The sequence below is a fragment of the Pinus tabuliformis genome, chromosome Q (assembly GCF_031772625.1).
Source record: "Pinus tabuliformis cultivar Carrire ecotype Pingquan chromosome Q, CPIR1, whole genome shotgun sequence".
NCBI classification, from domain to species: domain Eukaryota; kingdom Viridiplantae; phylum Streptophyta; class Pinopsida; order Pinales; family Pinaceae; genus Pinus; species Pinus tabuliformis.
Window position 1 is genome coordinate 983,029,498 of NC_142296.1, and position 22,528 is coordinate 983,052,025.

Below are 22,528 nucleotides of genomic sequence, written 5' to 3' on the forward strand. Positions count from 1 at the left end.
TCCAGTGTTATTGAGATTATTTTTGAGAGTGCGTCTCTTGGAACGTGAATTCGATTATATTGAATATCAGCATATTCCAAGATCTTTAAATACATTAGCAGATGCAATTGCTTCTCGAATGCTAAGTAGACATTTGCAATAATCATACAAATAAATTTAAAAACATTCCATAAACATGTTTTACAAGATAAGTCGGTAACAGTGATATAGTATAATATAGGAGTGTGTCAAAATATACATCGTCCTCGATCATAGGTTGAAAAACACCTTATGATCGGAAAAAATGATAAGTACAAAAAGAAAAAATGTCATATGTGTCTACAATAGGCAATCATCCTATCACTGGTGGTGATCTCGATAAGAAACCACTGTACGGGCCACCTTACAAAGGAACCTCCTAAAAGGTCCTGGGACCCCAATCACATAGTGCTGTAGTCGAAGAGGAATGTCATCTATGCCGGTCTCTGGAATGTCTCCTGCTAAACACTCTAGATGGCTCTCCAATTCAACCAAGGTCTCTGCTGATTCGTCCTGTGGGGCTGGTGCCGCTGCAGTTGGTTGTTTCCTCTCGTAAGGCCAGAGAGCAGCTGGTCGCTGTGGACCCACATCTGCATTTGAAACTTTTACTATCAGTTTTGGGACGAGATAAAAACAAAAAAAAAATTAAAATAGGAAAATGTTGAAAATGATTTTACCTGAGTCATCCCATTGCTCTCCTGGTGGAAGAGTCATGTCTGGGTCACCGCGAAAATCTACCCGAGCGTAAGGAAAGTCCTGAATAGAAAAAACCTGGTTTTCCAACCAATGGAAATACTCAGGTTTGAATCGAACGACCTCTGTCCCCTCATCAGGATGATGGGCCATAATTGCAACCCATCGCATTAGTTTGGGCTCTCGAGGAAGTCCAACTCCAACAATGAGGTGCTGCGGGACCAACATTGGGACCCTCTCCAGACCAAATCTCACAACTAAAGCACCATATCCAAAGGTCTTCAGTTGTCCGTTCTTGGCTCTGGTCAGTTGGCCTTTTACATTAGCCAATACAGCATCGCACCAGTTGAAGATGGTGCCTCGAAAGCAGTCAACTACCATCCGCATCTGGGATCCAGTGGCTATATGTAGTGCGGTGCTCCCGCAAAGCCTGGTAATAGTAAACGCGATCACCATAAGTTCAAGACAGGATATGGTTTTGATGTCTATCCATTTGTCTCTATTCTGGTTGTTACAGAACTCTAGCCGGAGGCTATCGACAGACTGGCCACCTGGCCTAGTCCCGAATAGAGTCAAGTCTTTGCCTCTCTTAGGCAAACCAGTTAAAAAGTATATGTCTGCCGGTTCAATTTCGAGCTGGTGGCCACCAATGAAGAAGCACTGGTCCTGTATGCTCCACCTGTCTACCAGCCACTGCAAGAAGTCCACCTGGGCCCTCATGCCAGGTATGGCCCAGAATTTGTACAAGCCGCATGCCTTCAATGCATCAATCGAAGGTTGGTGATTTAACACGGCAAGATCTACGTCCTCATGCTCCCGTTCTCGCCAATCAATCATGATGTATACTCTACATCCAACAAAAAGGCGAGTTAGAATGCAAAAAATTGAATTGTTTGGGTAAATTTTGAGAAATTTAGGGTTAAAAACCCTTGTTGCGGGGACCGCACCCTCTCTGTTAGAGACAGTGTGTGGGTCTGCACCTTGCCTTCACGGCAGGTGTGTACCCCTAACTTTTTCCCCATTAAGAAAAATTCGGGGTCCGCGGGCTGCCTGTGTTATGCCTGCGGGCCCTCGCGCGCGAGTTTCTAGCCTAAAAATCCTCTAAAAAATGAAATAAAACCCTAAAAAACAAATTGAAATGGATGAAATTGAAGAGTAGGATGATGTGGATTACCTGGAGGAGGCGGTGCTCGATTCCAACGGATGGATTTTCCGCAATATTCACAGGAAGTTTTCTGACCAAAAGCTCTATTTTCTCACCCAAATCTCAAACAGTAAAAATGAATTGACGAAAGCCCTTTTTATAAGTTTTTTGAATAAATGAATTGTAAATTTGTTTATGTTTCACTTTAGAAAGGTAACTTTTGCAACATTTTTATCCATCTTAAATAGGTATGAGTAATGTTTGCATTTTTGTTCAGGATAACGTATTTGTCAGGCAAAATTGGTCATTTTCGACGAAAAAACATTTAGAGTCACCTTTAAGCTCTTTTCTGACTCCTAAAACATGAAAAGATTGCCCGATTTTTCTTTTTAAACTCGTTAAAACGAAACTAAAAATACGGTCCACTTACAGCTCTTTTCTGACCGTAAAAACATGAAAAGATTGCTGGATTTTTGTCGTTTCAAATTCGATATTGGTTATAAAATGACGTGTCATTGATCGCTTTTTTACTTTTTCGGATCAGGGGCACTAATTACGAAAATTACTCCTTGGTCGTAAAGATCAAGCGGTTCTCTCAAGTATTATTTTATACTTTTTCGGGCTTGGGAGACACAAATTTATGAAAAAGGTCAACCCTGGAGTCTTCTTAAGTTTTTTCAGACTCTCTAAAATTGAAAAACGCCGAGTTTCTCCTATACTGGACTCGTTAAAATTTAACAGTAAAGGACATGTTCAATTACAAACAGGAACGGACCACTCCTTCTTAGGGTTCGAATTTAAACTAAGTTGGACTCATCCGAAGGATGAGCTTATAATCAAGCAATTGTTATCATCCTCAAGCTTGTCAAAAATAAAGAGGTACTTGCCAGAAATGGTGGGGGAAAAGAGAGAAAAATGAGCCTGTATGTCATACTTTGTAACCACTCTTGAACACGACACTTTCATTCACCTGGGTTGGGAAATCCTTTGACTAACAGTTGATCAAACCACATTGAAAGTCTTCAGCCGGTTTCTGGGTATTAACTTTGGGTCAATTGTCACCAAACCATTTTCCTTGTCGTTATGTGTTCAAGAGGTCAGTGCCAATAAGCCATTCATCTACAAAATATCTGTCATCCATCTTGACCATCCCTGAGTCAGTCCTTGCAACTAAATTTCTTCAACTTGATCTATGATTTCGTGTTGTGGGCTTGCCTACGACGGATCGCTTTCTATCGACTTCAGCTCATTATCTAGAAAGATGATCTAGAAATCGTCAGTACCTTGGGATCTGCATGCCTTAATGGCAGGTTTCTCGCCTTCGACGATAGGTTGCATCATTGACCTTCAATCAAAGGACTCCGTGACATGTTCGACATCAACACATCTATTCACATCTCATGGATTGTACTGGGTACTTTGAGAGCCATTGACATTACTGGTGGTTTCTCTCACACTTGTTAATAGTTTACATCATTGACTGGTAATTAAGTGGTTTCTACCATGTTCGACTTCAACACATTCATTCGCATGGTTAGAATCGTACTATTTCGGGAAGTAGAAATGAAGACCCTGGATCTAGTTTCCACAATCCAGGCTGCGAGGAATTTTGTATTCATTATATTGTGGACTATTCATAAACAGATGGCTGCGTCCATACTGTGTCTACATGTGTTTATACTTGTGATGTATTACAAGATCATTCCTATATCAGAGCAGTAGTTAGTTTTCTAGTCAGTTTTGATTTGAGTATGGGAATGCCTACCTCAGCGATGATATGATCTCATATATATATTTTGCATTGAATGTTTTTATAGGTTCCAACCGGGCTCTCCACAAGATGATCCTCGAAATGATAAAGTACTTCACTCTTCCTAAATGATAAATGAAATCCTCATCTACTACAAACTTTGCACTTTAGGGGGCAATCTGTTACACAAAAATATTGTCACCATGACTATTTGCAGTCAGTATGGGTCTATCATCACTTGTATTGTCCTCCTAAGCAAGTCTCAGGCCTCAACTCTTCATGTCGAGCTTTGAAAATGAGAGAAAGACATTGAAAATCAACAAAGCTCTGGTTCCGCACTTTCTCTCATTGTTGCCTGCGGTCCCGCACCCCCTATTCACATTACTTGCGGACCTGCCCGCTCTGTCCCTAAAGGAGTGGGTGCATGCCCCTGTGAAAGTCAAAAAGGTGCAAGTTTATTCAAAAAAACTCACTTTGGGTTAATTCTAGATGATTCTAGAAGGAATTTTGACGTGGATTGTTCGCTCTTAGGTGGTTCATGCATCCCAAAAGAGAAGGAGCTAATCCCTTGATGAGAGGAGCTATCCCTTTGAAGGAGGACTTTATCCCTTTGAAGGAGGACCTAGTAACTTCCCTCCATTGCACTATAAATTAAGGCATTGGGCTAGTTGCTAGGGAGGTTAGAAGCTGAACATTTTTTAGGGTAAATGATGGTGGAATTGAGACTTCCTAGTTAAGCTTGAGAGGAGAGATCACATACCTTTTTGGCTTCATTGGGAAGAGAGTGAAACTTGTCAAAGTAGAGGATACTTCTTGTTGGACCTTGGGAGGAGCTTGTATGACATCAAGGCACAGGTTGTAAAGTTCTTCTTGATTTTAATTAATACAATCAGATTCATTTTTCTCAACAAATTGTCTTATGTCATTTGTTTCATGAATTCCTTGATCATCATGTTAAGTATGCTTTATGATATTGGCTTTTCAGGTGCTATTTAATTTGTTTGCTTGTTTGTGTTTGCAGATTCGCGATAAGGGAGCTCATTTGGATCAAAGGAGCGAGGCTTCCACAAACTTGCATTGGACCCAAGGTAGGCCTAAACCACTTGTTTGCCTTTGTTTACATATTGCATATTTAGAGAAAGATAGTTTTTGATTGGCTTGCTTGTCACTAGATATCGTTAGATTCTAGGAAGGTCTATCTTGTCCGCAAGATCGACTCATTCCGTGTGACAGGTGATGATACTCATTTTCTTGGAAACCATCAAACAGACTGAGTTGAAATATATAGGGAATGGTCATCATAATATTATGCACTTCCTTTCTAGAAATTAGGAAAACCCAGTTCCTAGTTTGTGAGACATCTTCAGTTTAATTTCTATACTTTGTATTTTTTTTATTTGTTTTATTTGAAAAATCTAATTGTTTGTTTTGTTTTTGTATTTATTTATTCAAAAGTAAAGACTTTATTAAAAAAAATTGAGAAAATTTTAGCTAATTTTGAGATAGATCTAATTGAAATTTGGAGATTAAATTTTGAGTATTTTTAAAATGAATAATGAATTTAGATCTCCTATCCAATTTTTAGATCTATGGGTTTTATTGCAAAATTTCAAACCTAACTTTATTCGATTTTTCTTTCTGATCTTCCAGGTCACACAAGGCGCAGGAAGAGAGCATACTCAAGAATTTTGTCAACTCTTTTATTCTTTTGAAAATCAAAATAAATTAAAACAAAAATAAAAAAGGATTTGATCTCTAACTTCAAATCTTGGCTCTCAAAACTTTGTTTGTTCTCCTCTCTTTCTAGATTTTCCTGTAAAATCATTAGTAAGTGAGGTGGCTCTTACTGCACCACAAAAAAGAAAATTGCAAATAAAATAAAATCTAACTTAACAAAAAAACTTAAAAACATCACCAAACTTGGTTTTATTAATTAACTTTGTCCTACTCTACTCGAAATAGAAAAATTGGTTCAATTATATGCATATTTCCAGTGTAACCATGTGCGTAACAGGAGTACAATTATATTCATGCTTAGGTTTGAAAAATATGCACTAAAGTACATCAAAGCATGAAAGACCAATTCTTTTGATAATGCAATCAATAAGAAAGGAAGAATGAAAGAGTGATGTGACTTGATCCCTGATAGGAACCATCTTTCAATAAAGCTATGACATTCCTGATTCCTTTCTTGATTTAGATCACATTGAATATCCTCCTTTATTATGCATTCCCCAATCTTAGATTCTAGTGGATTTTCCCCATCAAAAGTATTCCATGATTCTTTAGTCTCTTCAATATATTGACAAGATTAATCAAAAGAGACTTGAATATCTTCTTGTGGAGGTGGAGAGATAGACAAATTTTTGAATGTATTTCAAATATACTCTTCCTAAGAGGCAGATATCCCAATTGTTGCTAGGATTCGAGAAATTTCTTGGAAGGACGTTCCTCAAATTTTTATTGTCTATGAGTTACTCCAAATGGTTGATAATTCCTGTCTTGCACATATATTAGTACAAAGTATTGAAAAATTATTGAATATGCATCATAAATTATTTTAATATGCTTTTAACCATGCATCTAAGAATGAATGCAACTATCATGAGTTGTCTAAACTTTCAAAATAAGCACCTATGTATACCTCCCCGACAACAACGCCAAAATGTTGGGTGATTTAATTATGAGTTAAATTATTGTCATTAATTTTCAATAGGGGTTCGTGAACTGATGAGGTCTACATGTATTATATGTGCTAGGTGATTATTTCTTAGCATAGATTAATCTAATGCAAGAAACTTGAAACTAATTACAAAGAAAATTAAATCAATCCAATCTAATCCAATCCAATCCAAACATAAAGAAATTGAATACTCTTAACAAAACAACATAAATAAAAATAACATAAAAGAAATTAAACTAAATTTTCATAAATAAAACCACACTTGCTTGAAATGAAACCACACTTTCTTAGAATGAAAATCAAACTTGCTGAATTGAAAATCACACTTGCTTAAAATGAAAATAAATGAAATAACATAATTACACAATGTTACCACTATGTACAACAAATGAAAAATATGTGCAAACTGTGGTTGATGGGGGCCCTCCACTCCTCAACAAGCACACCAAACAATTATGAAAGCTTGGAGATCAAACCAACAACACGTATTCCATAAAATGAAGTTGGAGAAAAGCTCCAAAGGTATTACAATAATTCAACTCTCTTCTTCTCTATCCTCACTTTATAAATTACATTTTTTGGATGGAACTTGGAACCCTTTTGTATGAATGATTCACTCTTATTTATACAAAAACTTAAGATAACTAATTAGTAAATATAGATCCACAAATCTCTCATAAATCCACATTTATCTGTTGTTGTTACAACCAATCACCTAAAAATATGAGATACAAATCCTCTCAAAATCCTCTCCTAGTTTTGATAGGATACACATATCAAAACATCCATGATTCTTCTCCTTTGAATGCGCTTAGTCAATGATCCAAATCTTCTACAATTATTCCACAAATCTTCATGAGTCAGAATTGAAATTCGAATTTGTGGTTGAGTGACCAAATAGGACCCTTTTAGAATCTTCAAATAGGCCCACAATATCATAAAACTCATACCACTTTTAGATATATATGAAAACATGTTAATTTCCAAATACTTAATCATAAATTCTCTTAAAATACTTAAAATAAATGACTTGGAAAATAATAATGATAAACCCATATGATCATGAAAATGGTTATTAATATAGGGTTATGGAGCTACATAATATGGTAAAGAGTTATGGAATATGGTAAAATGATGGAAATGAGGGTAAAAGAGGATGAAATTTGGAGGCCCAACATCAATATAAATCTCCTGCCAAGAAGATAGTGCATCCACATTTTCAATGCATGATAAACCCATATGATCATGAAAATGGTTATTAATGTAGGGTTATGGAGCTACATAATACGGTAAAGAGTTATGGAATATGGTAAAATGATGGAAATGAAGGTACATTTTGGAGGCCAAACATCAATACAAACCTCCTTCCAAGAAGAGTGTGCCTCCACATCTTCAATGCATGTATGATCGATGTTAGCTCAATATCATGCATCGGATAGTTCTCCTCATGCTCATTCAGTTTTTGTGGCTCATAGCACACTCCCTATCATTCTTGCATGATAAATCCACCAATTCCTCTTTTGTAAGCATCTGTACACACCACAAGCTTCTTGTCTGGATCTAGAATATTTAGTGTAACTAGTGAATGTGTCAATAACTGCTTGAGATGCTCAAAACTAGTTGCACATTCTTCTGTCCATTCGAACTTCTTACCTTTCCTCTGCAATGATGTGATAGGATATGCAATGCGTGAGAATTTCCTGATGAAGCTCTTGTAGTAACCTGCCAATCCCATGAATGATCTCACCTCATCCACATTCTTAGGAGCTGCCCACTCCATGATGGCCCTTATATTTTCTAGATCTATTTATATCCCTTCCTTGGAAATGAGATGTCCCAAGTAATGTACCTTGTCTGAAATAAGTTGCACTTGCTAAGATTAGCATACAATTGGTGCTCTCTTAGCAATCTCAACACTGCTGCTAAATTCTCGACGTGTTCTTCATCATTTTTAGAATATACCAATATGTCATCAATGAATACAATAACAAAATTTTCTAGGTAAGGATGCAACACACTATTCATCAAACAGATAAATGTACCTGGAGCATTAGTCAAACCGAATGGAACTACAAAAAACTCATAATGCCCATACCTGGTCCTGAACGCAGTCTTAAAGATATAATTTTCCTTGATGCGTACCTGATGGTATCCCAATCTCAGGTTGATCTTAGAGAACACAACTACTCCCTTCAACTAATCAAACAAATCATCGATCCTCAACAATGGGTACCTATTCTTGATTGTTACCTTGCTTAGATTCCTATAATCAATGCACAATCTGAGAGTACCAACTTTCTTCTTTACGAACAACATCAGTGCACCCCAAAGTGATACACTTGGCCTAATGTATCCCTTTTCAAGTATCTCCTTTAACTGCAATTTCAACTCTACTAGCTCCAAAGTGCTCATCCTGTAAGGTGCTTTCGATGCTGATGCTACCCTAGCACCATATCAATACATAAATCCACTTACCCGTGAGGAGGTAACTCTGCATCTCAGCTGGAAACACATCCTAATACTGTTGCAATACAGGGCACCTCTTGAATATTTTTGCATCCTCAACATCTTTTCCCTTGTCACTAGATATATGCACTGCAAACATCACACAACCTTTTCTGCAACTACACTTAGCTTGCATAGCGGTAACCATCTTCACTGATGTAGGCTTATTCTTTCCCTGCAAAGTTCTATTTTCCCCACTATCATCCACACACTCAATGGCCTTGTCGAAGAAATCCACTTTGGTCCTGTGAAGGTACAACCAATCCATACCCAAAAGCATACTATACGATCCAAAATTCAAATGTGCTGCTGTAGGCATACCATTTAACTAAAATACACAAGCTCTTACCCAATGGTGAACTCTCTTCTTTGTACCTATAGCCAACTGTACCAACCAAGATTCTGCATGCACTTCTTTTCTCAAACCACACTTATCCACCAGGTTAGGATTAATATAACTATAGTTAGATCCAGGATCAATCAAAATAGAAACAACTTGATCACAAAGCTTACCATCCATCTCAATGATAGATGCATGATGATCCACCTTCCTGTTGTCCATAGCTGCATAGATTTGAGGAATGCTATGAACAACATCACCAACTGTATATGCCTCCTAAGAACTATAGATCTAGGGTCTACCACCACTCTGACACTACAGACAATCTCTCTTACGATGATCCTTACCACATATCCAACATTGTAATGGTTCTCTACCACCACCTCTAGTCTGTTGTTCTCCATGTCCCCTCTGAGTTGTATTGAACTTCTTGTAAGGGACTAAATTTTCTTTCTCAATTGCATCTTGAGGTCTTCCTCACTTTGGTGGTCATTTCCCTTTAGCTTTCTCATTTCCTTTCAAGTCATGCTTAGGCTCAACTTTGCGCTTCGACTTCTCATAACAATGTTTCAAATTTTGGATGGCCTCCTCCAACGATATAGACTCATCAAACTCAATTTGGTCTTTTCATGCTACTGGAAGTCCACTGAAAAAACTTTGAACCTTAGCCTTCTCCTCCTTGAGGTAAGGCACATATATCAATAGCTCCAAGAACCTGCTAGTCTACTCATCATCTGTCATGGAACCCATCCGCAACTCATAAAACTCCTTAGCTCTGTCATGAAAGTATCTCTTCGAAAAATACTTCTTCTTAAAGAGCCTATCAAAATCATGCTAAGTCAAATTATCCTCATGTATACCTTTAACATTCTTAACATCTTCCCACCAAATATATGATTTACCTTTGACACTAAAAGTGGTTATCTTTGCTTTCAAATTTTCTGAATACTCATGCAATCTGAAGAACTTCCTCATACCAAGAAACCATGCCTTTGCATCCTATGATTTATTCATCTCTCCATCAAAGGTAGGTGGATTTTATTTCTTAAAATCATCCAGAAAGTATCCCCTATCACTCCTCCTGTAAGGATGATAACGATGACGATCATAATGCCTGTACAAACTAGAATTAGAATAGTACTTGTGTCCATCACCTCTCCTATCTGGAGTGTCCAACAACCTTCCATCTTTGATCATGTCATCTTTGTCCGACCTATGACCACCATAAGACCTGCTACCATATGCCCCATTAGTTTTGTCCTCCTACTCATGGCTAATCCAAAGTGGTCCCTATCATTGCAATTCTGACAAACTCTGAAGTAGTATTGCATTAACCTCTGCTTGTTTCTCTTATGCCTGCATGATTTTTTCATTGTCCGCCTTACAACTCAAACTTCTGCTTGTTTCTTCAAGCTTCTTAATGTATCCACCAAATTAGAAGAGTTCCCAAACCCACGATGCTCATATGATTCATAGGGAGAGTCTTTGTAGTCTACCATCTTGCTAGCCATTTTGATATCTTTCCTGCAAGACATACTATGTCAACTAAACCAAATCAAAATAAACCAACATACCTTAGCATAGTTCAGGGAGGATATCTCATCTGCAAGATCATCAAATCAGTGTGATACATGTACAACATAATCATAACAACATATATACATATGATACATAATTATATAACCACGTAACCATCAGTCTAGCTAGAGTTTGGTCATCAACGCATGAACATATCAACTACACATACCATGACCTCATGCATGACAACACAACCATATCACTATATACTGATTGTATGAAAACCTAAACAACAAGTACCCAATCATACAACCATGAAAACAAACTTCACACAACGACATCCTTATTCCCATGGCGACATCACTACGACCATGACCATTACCATGCATATGCAACAAGTGTTCAAGGATGAATGACAGTCGTGCAACCAACATAAATGCATGACAAACACATTCACCCAAGGAGAGCACAACCATGCTTTGATACCAATCTGTAACCACCCTCCTCCCACATCTACCCAAGTAACCATCCAACTGGGGTAAACATGTGTAGAGAGTCTATTATGACATGATTCAACCTCCTTGGTGACCTTAAGGAAATGGAATCAGTGGAAAGACATCAACCATACCTTCTACATCAGCAACAACACCCCCATGAAACATCCCAGCCACTCAGACATCCTACCCCTGGGTTTGACTGACCTTTTAGACGTCTTGACCTCTAGATTCTCTCATGCTATGGGAATGCTAGCATCCAGGGACCTCTAAACACTCTCACAGACCTACATGCCTACATCCAGGGACTTTAGCAGACCTATGCCGGCGTCCACAGATTTTAAGGCACTTTTCTAGCCCATAATTCCAGCCACTTCCCAAAACTTGTTGTAACTTTCAGAATCCATCAAACACATGATGCCAAGACTAATAAACTAAAAATCAACTTCAGGACTAGGCCTGACCATCCCCAAGTGGGATTGACATTCTGTCAAACACATGGCATATATGCAACCTACAGGTCTAGGGTATAAGAAAGAGCATGAATGACTGAAAACTATTTTGAAACATGATAAGAAGGATCACCACCTTCTCCCTTAAATTGTTATGACATCAATTAGGTCTCGAATCCATCATTTTAACGATTACAAGTAAATACATGAAATAACCATGACATGAACTAGTCATTTAACCATGCTTATAACCAACATAAAACCATGGAAATAACGGAGATATGAAAACCATTAAATCCACATATAAACAAGTAAAAAATAAAGAGAACTTAGCTTTCATTAATCATAGGCAAATCTTACTAGGTTTGAGACTTCCACGTACCACCCAACCATAGACATGGTTGAACCAAATATTTTTTTCAAACAGTCACCCACATGCCATATTCCAAGCATGAATGTGAGATATCATGGATAAAACAATCCAAAAACAACCAAGGGAATCTAGAGGTTAAACCACCTCCACCATCACCAAACTATGATCACACCAAAAACGGTGCCCCAATCACAAAACCAAACCGATCTTGGAATGCCATTCGGAATCCATCACTATCCTTGAGGATTTTTTCGTCTCCTTCTCTCTTAGGCTTTAACACAATCTAATCCTGGATCACTAGACCCTAAACCGAGACCAGTCTCTCAGGCTTTAGCACAATCCAAACCCAGATCACTAGACCCTAAATCAAGACTCTTCCCTTAGGCTTTACCGTGTATCCCACCAAACTGGTCAAGGGATTCCTAAGCCTTTGGGAATGAAACTTGAGACCACCTCCGCCCCAGATTCGAAATCCATCCTGCAAATCCAAGGCTCAAAACTGAGATAAACATCCCAACACACCATGGCATCTATAAAAGGTAAGGCTAGGTTGAAAACCACTGTCATAACCCAACAAAACCATTCCACCAACAACAAGAGAACCATACACCAACATAAAAAGCCATGCATGTAAAAATCAGCTAGGAAATCACACATGCAATCTGTTACCTGCAAGTATTCCTACTGAAGTTGCTTGATCCTGCTCTTTATTGTGTGATCTTTGCTTTCCTTCCTTTCCCTTTGCTTTCTTTTCCTTCCTTGATCCAAATATAGAGTGCTCCAAGAAAAATCTAAGTGAGGAAGAGTGAGAAAGATAAAGAATAATGAGAGAGCTCCAAAATTGAACTAAAAAAATGTTACCAACTGATCCTCAGAAGCCTCTTTATTAATGAGGCCTCTATTTTCTTCATTTTCCATTATTTTCCTTCATTTCCTCCTCACATGCAACTTGTGACCTTTCACCTTACTTTTCTCCTATTTTCCTTTATTTTCATAAATAAATGTGCCAAAAATGCCTTTTCCTTTGCCAATTTCCTTAGCCATAAACACATCCAGTGATGCCCGCTAGAATATATTTTCCCAACATTCAACTTGGAATACGTGTCCCTTAACCGTGGTCTTATTTTTCCTTTATTAAATTTTATTACATGAATTTTTAACCAAGGATGTTATAGGAAAATCCTAAGGAAATTGACCCTTAAAAGATAGGAATTTCCTCCAAATTGATTGCATGCAACACCTGTACACTAAAAACTAGTTTAAAACTAATGTTACACTGCCTTGTCATCTCCACTTCAATTGAGGAATTCGAATTCCTTGCATTCACTAGTTATTTTATGTTGATTGATCTATTAACTGATAGATCTTTGAGTTAGACTATTATTCCACTGCATAACTGTCCTTCAACCAAGTCTATCAATAGCTATAGGTCAATTAACTAAATACAACTGAAAATAACTAAACTAGATTAGTAAAATTTAGTAATCACACATGCATACTTGAACTACAAGCCCTCTAACTTGAATTTACTGAGCTAACTGAGTGATGAGATCCATGTCAAACTAGTTCACTGCCTCCAAGTTGTCATACTGATGTGGAAATTAGATTTACTCAATTTGACTAAGGGTAAAGTGAAATTGAGCCTTTCTTTCTACATATTTTTTCAAATCTCCATATTATCAAGAAAGGGATTTTCCACCACGCCTATCTTGCATCTGTGGAATTCAAATTTACCTCTTGACAATGCATTTATCAATACGTCAACATATTTCTCCTTAATTGCAATGTACTATAGCAACATAATTCTCCTTCACACATAGTCCCACAAATGATGATACCAGATATCAATGTGCTTGGATATATCATGAATTACTAGATTGTAAGAGAGCTTAATGCAACTCTGATTATCATAATATATCACTTTCAGATCCATATCCTAACTAGATAGTCCCACAAGTATTTTCCTCATCTAGGTTGCTTCACATGTTGCTTGGCTTGAAGCCATGTATTCAGCCTCTACTGATTTGAGCGCCACAAATCTCTGCTTCCTACTGTAGCAGGAAATAACTGTGAACCCAACACTAAAGATAGTACCTGATGTAATTTTTCTATCGGATGGACTCCCTACCCAATTTGCATCAGTGAAGCCTTTAAACTTCACTCCCTTTGTTCCTCTGTAGCATAATCCATATTGGGTAGTGCCTCTGAGGTACCGCAACACATGCTTTACTTCCTTCCAATATAATTTGGTAGGCCTCACCATAGATTGGCTAAGTTGGTTGAATACATATCACATGTGAGGTCGTGTGTTCACAAGATACATCAGTGAACCCATAGACTACCTGTAAATGTTAGCATCGACATCCTCACCTAAAGAAGCATACTCCTTGCTCCAGTTTGTAGCTATAGGTGCGTCCATGGCCTTACAATTATCCATGTGAAATCTCTGAAGTATCTCAGTAGCATACTTTCCTTGAGATACAAATAATTTACCATCACGCTGCCATACTTCCATCCTGAGGAAGTAATGCATGAGGCCCATATCTTTCATCTCAAATTCCCTTACAAGATCCTCTCTACAAGAGCGGATCAATTTCTCATCACTTGTCAATGTTAAATCATTGAAATAAAGAAAAGGAATAATAAACTTACTTTCTGCCACAATGTGATGGAGGTTCACATCTGCTTCACTTTTGGTGAAGCTCAATCCAACTAGATAACTATTAGTTTAAGTGTACCATGCTCGGGGTGTCTGTTTGAGACCATACAAAGCTCTCCCGAGTCTTCACACAGGTGACTCTGGATCATATGTCTCAAATGCTTCCAGCTGCTCTATGTAAATTTCATCCTCAACAACATCGTTGAGAAATGTGGTCTTCACATCCATCTGGTGTATTTTCCACCCCATCTGGACAACCAATGCTAAAATGGATCGAAATGAGGAATATATTGCAAATGGTGCAAAAGTTTCCTCATAATCCACTCCCTCTACTTGAGAGAATCCTTTGGCCAAAAATTTGTCCTTGTACTTCTCGATGCTCTCATCAATTGCATGCTTCACTTTGTAGATCCATCTCGAACTAACCACTGATTTCCCTTCTAGTCTCAACACCACCTCCCATACATTGTTCTTCATGATGGATTCATATTTTTCCACCATGGAATTAACTCATTGTCACTACGACAAACACCGTCCAAAAATTGTCCTAGACTTGAATTTTGGAGCCTACCATGGATCTTGCGATCAGTTATTCCATAGTTGATTCTTGGTTGGTCAATTTTTTATTAAGTCTTTGAGCTCCCTTCTTGAATTGTAAGTGTCAAAGTCACCTGCTCACACATGTTCATTCTGCAACAAGTTCATGATCACATTATTTTACACAATCTTGTACAAGAATATAATAGTCCAACAAGATTGTGCCTATGTGATGATCAATCCATTTCGACAGACATTGCGCACTTTCGTTGATAGCCTCTCAATTTTGGTTTTGATTGTATTTTTGTTTCTGTGAGTTTTCCAAAATGTCGCTTTTGCGCACCTTCACTTTTGTGAGTGTCTCTTTCATGAATGTTTTCTATCATTTCATTTGCTTGATTTCATCTTAATTAGTGTCATTTTCATGTTATATTGGGTCTAAGATGTTTTCTTTTCACTGTTGTTTGCATATCGCAAGTGTCGTGTTTTAGCATGTTAAGTGTCACATATTGTACAAAAGCTAGTTATGGTTGTTTCAAGGGGTAATATTTGTGTTAATGAGTTTTCCTTATCATGTATGTATCACACTCATTTCCAAACTTTCAAGCACTGTCGTACAAGTGTCATCATTGTCATGACAAAGTGTATCTTTATTATTGCACTTGGAGTGAGTTGTCGCATTCAGGAAAAAATGTTGTTCATGTGTTCTGAGTGTTCCATGTTTTTTCTTCAAGATAACTAAGTGTGTGATCATGTTCAAGTATTTCTTTTTTTCAACTTTCTCTCACTTATCCAACACTTAGTCAAAACTGGGAAAACTCCCTGACCGGGCCTTTCAACCTCATCCAAGCCTCCTAGACTACGCATTTTGTAGTATTAGTCCTCAAGTAGCAGCCTTTCCTCTTGGAACTATGCAATGTGTAGTTTATGCCTCCTAGAACTACGAAATCTCAATGGTCAAGCCCAGCCCCTGAGCTCTAGAACCATGCAATCCTTGCCTCCATCCAACCTTCTCTATGCACTGCGTAGTCTTAAGCATCAATCCTCAACCTTGAGCTCTTCAATTATGCAACTACACAATCACTTGGCCTCTCTCCCTCCATAACTATGCATTGGGCAACTTAAAGCCTCAAGCCTCAAGCTTGAGGCCTTGAACCCCTCAACTATGTAATCTCCCAACCTGTTCCCTTCTCTAAACTATGTATTGTGTTATACTCCTATACCAATAGGTGTCATATTTCATGATTGACTGGTTGAGCTCTATAATATGTTCATCCTTTTTCCTTGTTGCAAAGGTTTCCATATTATCAAAAAAATAAAAATATTTAAAAAATGTAAAGAGGGTATACCCTAAAAGAAAAATCAAAGGGTAAAAAGAATAAAATGGTAAAAAAAGTGAAAGAAATGAACCCCAAACAAAGAAAGACCAGGGAAGTGTGCTAGTCCAAAATGACACTACTTTTTCATTTTCTGTAAATAAAGCATTGTGTGCAGCTTGTTAATTCATGCCACAATTGATGAATGGCCAAATAGCTTAATCTTGGGTTGTTCATGTTTGAATTTCCTGTTTTAGAGATAGAGAATAAAATTTGGCCAAACTGTTTAATCTTGGCAGATAAGTAGATAGGTAGAGAAGCAAAGGAGCTCAACAGTTTAATCTAAGCCCTTGGATGTAATAAGTGCAGACTTAGGTAGGCTTCCCATGCAAAAGAAAAGAAAAGTTGATGAGGGTTTGCCAGTCCAAGTGCACCCAAGTGAAGAAGGAAAAATGCTAGGCAAAGTAGGCAGGGTAAGTAGATTGGTGTTGCAGAATGATACTTGTGATGGATTATGTTTCAAAAAATGTGTGTTAACTTTCACTCCCATCACAAGTGCAAGGCATATATTTTGATACAACTCAAGCGAGGCAGATTTCATAACTAATTTCCCTTCATGTTTCTCCCTAAATCATTTGCTAATTTCCCCCTAAAAAATTAAGAATATGTTCTTAATACCACTAAAAAGCCACTCCTTCCATTTTCATCAAATGCCTAAGTAAAACCCTATTTTGCTTAGGAAATTGGCAAGATTTTCCCATAAATCCCTCTTTTCCCACTACAGCCTAAGTTTTAAGTGTAACTCCTAACATTTTAACTTAGCGTTGGTTCAGTTTCATAAGTCATATTAACACTAACTTTATTATATAAATCCCGCTTTATTACCTTATCCCATATTATGTACATATAATAAAAATCCCTAGATATTATGTATCTCCTCTCCCGGTCGAATACGATCATATCGATGTTTAAAAGGGATTAAAGGTTTATTTGAAACCTTTTAATAGCCTTGCTGTGCACTCAAAGGATTAATTAGCCACCTAGGCTAACTAATAACCAACCCTACAACCAATAAAATTACCCCTGATAACATTAAAAAACATGATTTATTGCTTAGGTTGGGCCCGCTTTTAAACCTCCGCCACATTCCATGTGCGTTCGCCATCCAATCAACCGATCCACCATCTAATGGTCGACGATCATTTCGTGACCCCCTCTACCGCCAAACATTAACGCATGGGGAATCGGTGGTTTTGTCGCTCGTACAAGTCCACGTGTCAACCGCTTAGCCTGCTTGCTCGCCCTCAGCCCGAAACCGCCCAGCCCTAAAAGCAGTGCGGGCAAAACTGTTTACCGCCCCCCAGATGACGTCATCTGCTAACATCAGCTGTCCTTTGCTGAGATCACCCGCCACATCCCCCACCATGTCACTTTCCCCTGTACTCCTACTTACGTCATCTGTCCTGCTTATAAAAACTTCCCACCAAAGCTTCTTTTCGTCAAATAAAAGGGAAAAAGTGATTTTTTCTTTGTTTTTCTACATGCAGCGCCCCGCACGCTCCAAGTTTAAAATCAACCGAAATCAAATGTGTTAGTTTCAGACCAGCCCCCGACCAGAAAAGGCTCCATTAACGAGCTCGCGGCCATTCAAAAACTACAGCATGCGGTTTTCCTCTGTAAAAACAGGTACCTGTGAATTTTCTCAATATATGGCTATCAGAGCATCAATTGCTAGGGCTTCTCAGCAATCTCCGTAGGAAGTTAGCATACCAACCACAGAAAGAGCTAAGTGTTATGAATCAAAAGGCGCAGAACAACCTCCAGTGCCCCAAAAACAGGTGTTTTTCCATAGTTACACCGTTACCCTTGGAAAAAGGAAATTTTTGGCAAAATGACATATAGCGGTGAGTAGGGGTCAGTTCAGCATTAAAGAGCATCAAAACAAGTCAAAGAGTATCAGTTCAAGCATTAAAGTGTATCAGATCAGCAATAAAGACTGTCAGAGAAAAATTAAAAGCGGCAGATTAGAATTAGAGAGCACATTTAAAACAGGCAGTTGGCACAGAGCTACTACATAAGACAGCTGCAAACCGAACCCTAAAGGCCTGCCTCCAGCACAACATCAGATATCTTTTCCTAAGTTGTTTCTATCTTCACTTGTAAACTATTTTAGGTTAAAAATAGATATTATCTCACAGCTGTTATGAGATATAGGTTGTACATATTTTGTTGTATAAATACCCCCTCCTTTGGAGTATTGGGGTGGTCTGTAGTGTGTGGATTTCCTAGACTGTATTGTATTACTGAAATTTTTGGAAAAAAGAACTGTTGGAAACATCTATTGTCTAGCCTACTGGATGAAGAATTGAAGCAGAGGACTTGTCACAGAATTCTTGAATCAACCTCTGGATCAATAAGTCCCCTATATCTTGTGTTTTACAGTTTTCTTATTTATTATATCATCTGTGTTTCATAATCTGAATGATAAAGAAAATGGTTAATTCAGAATATGCTTGATTGCACTCTGTTTTCAATCTTTATTGTTCTCTGTGTTTTCTTCAGAATTAGAATAAACAGTGAATTCTTAATTGCTCTTGTTTCTTGATTCTTTCATGTTGATTATTTGCTAAAGAATTCATAACTGCTCTTTGTCAATAATCATCCATTTTCCCTCTTCAATATGTTAAAAGATTCTTAACTGCCCTTCACCCATTTGAGCCCATTCCATTTGTTTTCCAATCTTTATTTTGTTCCCTGTTTGACTACCTTGCTCTGTGAAGCCATCCTCTGTTAAGAAACCAAATCCAGAAAGCCTGTTTCTTTGACTCCATCATGCCCAATGGACTGAACTGTTCTGTTTTACCTCACTGCTCTATGGAATCTCACCACCCAAACCCAAAAAAAAAACCCTTGAACTTCATAACTAGCCTAATACCTTTCAAAAACAAAGCTAAATCAGAAAGAGAGAGCCCTCTCTAGATACAGATTGGCTAGGTTCTGTATCTAAAAGATTGGTTTGTCATTACCTCAACAGTATTCCCTTTCTTACAACTTTTGGGAAAAACTTGAGTGATAACATATTGTGCAACTTCAAGCCTCAAGCTTGACCTCTTAAGTTCCTCAACTACACAGTCATTCAGCCCAGACCTTTAGAACTACACATTGTGCAGTCTCAAGGCTCAAGACTCCAGCCTGAGTTCTTGAGTCCCTCAACTATGAAATCCTTTAACCTTGGCCATCATGAACTGCACATTACGTAACATCAAGCCTCAATCCCAGACCTTGGCCTCTAAAACTATGCAATCCCTGAGTCAAACACTCAAATAATCAATAGTTCCAGCCCTGACAAGTGATTTCATGAAGCATCTTAGACTAGGGGTTTATGAACTGGTGTTGTATTTTCATGAGTGGATTGCAGTTGTAGGTATCTTATTATGTCATGAAAGGATGATGATGAAGGAGATGAAGAAGGAGACCATGCTAGAAGACACCTAAGGAGTTGAGGAGATAAGATGATCATCATGCAAGAAGACGAACGAACATTGGATTACAATAGAAGACCAAAGATTAAGACCACATGAAGACTCCATCTTATTCACAACTCTTTGGAGAGAAGATATGAAGAAAAAAACACATCTCTCATGAATACAAAGTATTGGATACATATCTTATTGAAGACAAAGCAGCAAGAGGAACAACTTAGCACTACCACCTTATCATGAAGTCCATATTTTCATTGTCAAGTTGTGACCTATGCATGTGTCACCACAATGTCATGTGTGTCCATGTGTCTTTCCACATCTCTTGTGGATGTAATTATGTAAATATCACAATCAAAAGACAAAATGTAATGTAAAGTGGAAGTCCAAGAGTCATAAATAGAATATGAAGAGTCATGTAAGAGTTGAAAAGTCATAGAGAAGTTGAACAATCATGAGGGTAGTCCAAGAGTCACAAGGGAGGTGAATGGTCACCCCATTTTTTATTTTTACAACCTAATAGCTCATGTAAGGGGAATTTTAACCTTGGCTTCTCCCATAAGGCATTAGAGAGACAAATTTAGTACTTTTGGGGAGCAAGTTGTGGCTCCAAATCTCCACTATTGGAGCTAGTGATGTTCGTTGTATTCATGTATCTTGGGAATTTTACTTAATACTTAAAGCCTGATGGCCAACACATTTTCATGCATGGATTATGAATATTTGTAAGACTGTTATGTGAATGTTTATGATTCATGTTTTCCTTCACTTGTACTAAATTAGTTAAACTATTTTAGTTATTTTAGTGCTTATATAATTGAAAATATGTTGTAATGGTTGTAACAATCATCACATCTATGAGGCCTATTATGCTTGATGTTAGGAGATTCTCTTTTTTCTTGTGTGCGCCTCTACTAGGGTGTTACTATTACCTCTCTCCTAGAGGCTCACCTTTCCTCCCTATGCAGTGGAAGGACCTTGATACACCTGCAACCAAACATTTTCGAGGCACACTTACTTTCTTTTTCGCAAAATCACATACACGCTTCTCTCTCTTGTTGACAACTAAAGCCAAGGTGAATCTACTCCAAACTGTGTGAGGTCTAATTGGGACTTCACATCAGGGATACCCCTTGGTTGATGGATTTCTAGCATTGTCAACACAACCAAAACAACTTGAGAAACTTCTTCCTCAAATGAAGAAGGCTCTGTCTCAATGAGCTCTGTCATGAGAACCATGTAACCAGTGTACCTATTAGGTGACCTCCTCCTCCTATGGTGTGTTGTAGGGTGTTGGCTTAAAGGGGCTTGGATCCAGGTCAAAAGTGTATTGCGCACTAACAAAACCCTCAACCACTGGCCCTTTCAGCAACGACCTGCAAGCAGATCATAGACTCACCCGAAGCAGTTATGGGAGGTTGCAGAACCAAGTTTTTGTAGCTAGAGGGATATGCACATCATGGAACCCATGTGTTTACTTACATTTTAAACGTATCTACAACTTAGCATAAATGACTTCGCGCTAATGATATACTTCACATATTTGCACTTATCACATAAACATATCAAAGAATAGTATACCATATATTCTTTCGCATGATCCAGTAAAAAGCATGCATAATAGTATGTATAAACATAGATAACGAACACATATACACAAGATTTTTCCAAACATTTTCTTATTTATTAGGATATATCTTCAATACATACAACTTCTTTGACCTGTGCACCTAGCTGTAGGTGGTCAGCGCACTCAGTTTCATACTCTTCAAGGACTCTGCACACTTTGTTGCATATCCTTCCCTTAAGGCCTAAAATACATACTAAAGATAAAAGATATAAATAATTCATTAACATCAAATATGACTTATTCTCGACAAAGTATTAAATCTCCTTATATAGATTCCATTACAACAAAAATATGGTCCACATACTATGGATACGATAAAACAATGAAATGACACCCGATGCCCGTTATAAAAAAAGGAGCTTTGACCCACCCCAAAGTCCCTAGAAATTGCATGATGAATAAAACTTCACGGGCTTTGCACGCTCCACTCCTCAAAATGTTGAGTCTTTGACCAAAAATGGACTAAGTTAGGTTGTGCCCAACCTGCCCCCAACATTCACATGTGACTCCTCCCGAGTTACTCAGCTATGGTTCCCTTGATCTTCACTGCAATACCATTGTACATTGCATTGTACTGCTGGAGTGTTTATGCTACTTCTTTCTCCTCTCGATGTAACTCCTCCAACAATGCCTCTGTATTTGGACCAATAGTCTTCTACAATACTTATTTCTCACTTTTATTTAACTCCTTGAGCCCTCCATCCACTGCCTGCAAAAGTTGGAGGGCCTCATCTTACCATGGTTGAGTCCTCTCTTGCAAGATATACTCCTTCCTCCGAAGATCTTCTATCTGTTTCTGGAGGTTATTTCCTTCAGTAATGTTGGAAATCCTCTGTGAGACTGGTAGGGTCTTCGTAGCTGCCAGGATCTCTTCCTTCTGCTTCACTTGTAACTCCTCCTCGATCTTCTGAATATTTGGATCCTCCTACAGTGAGGT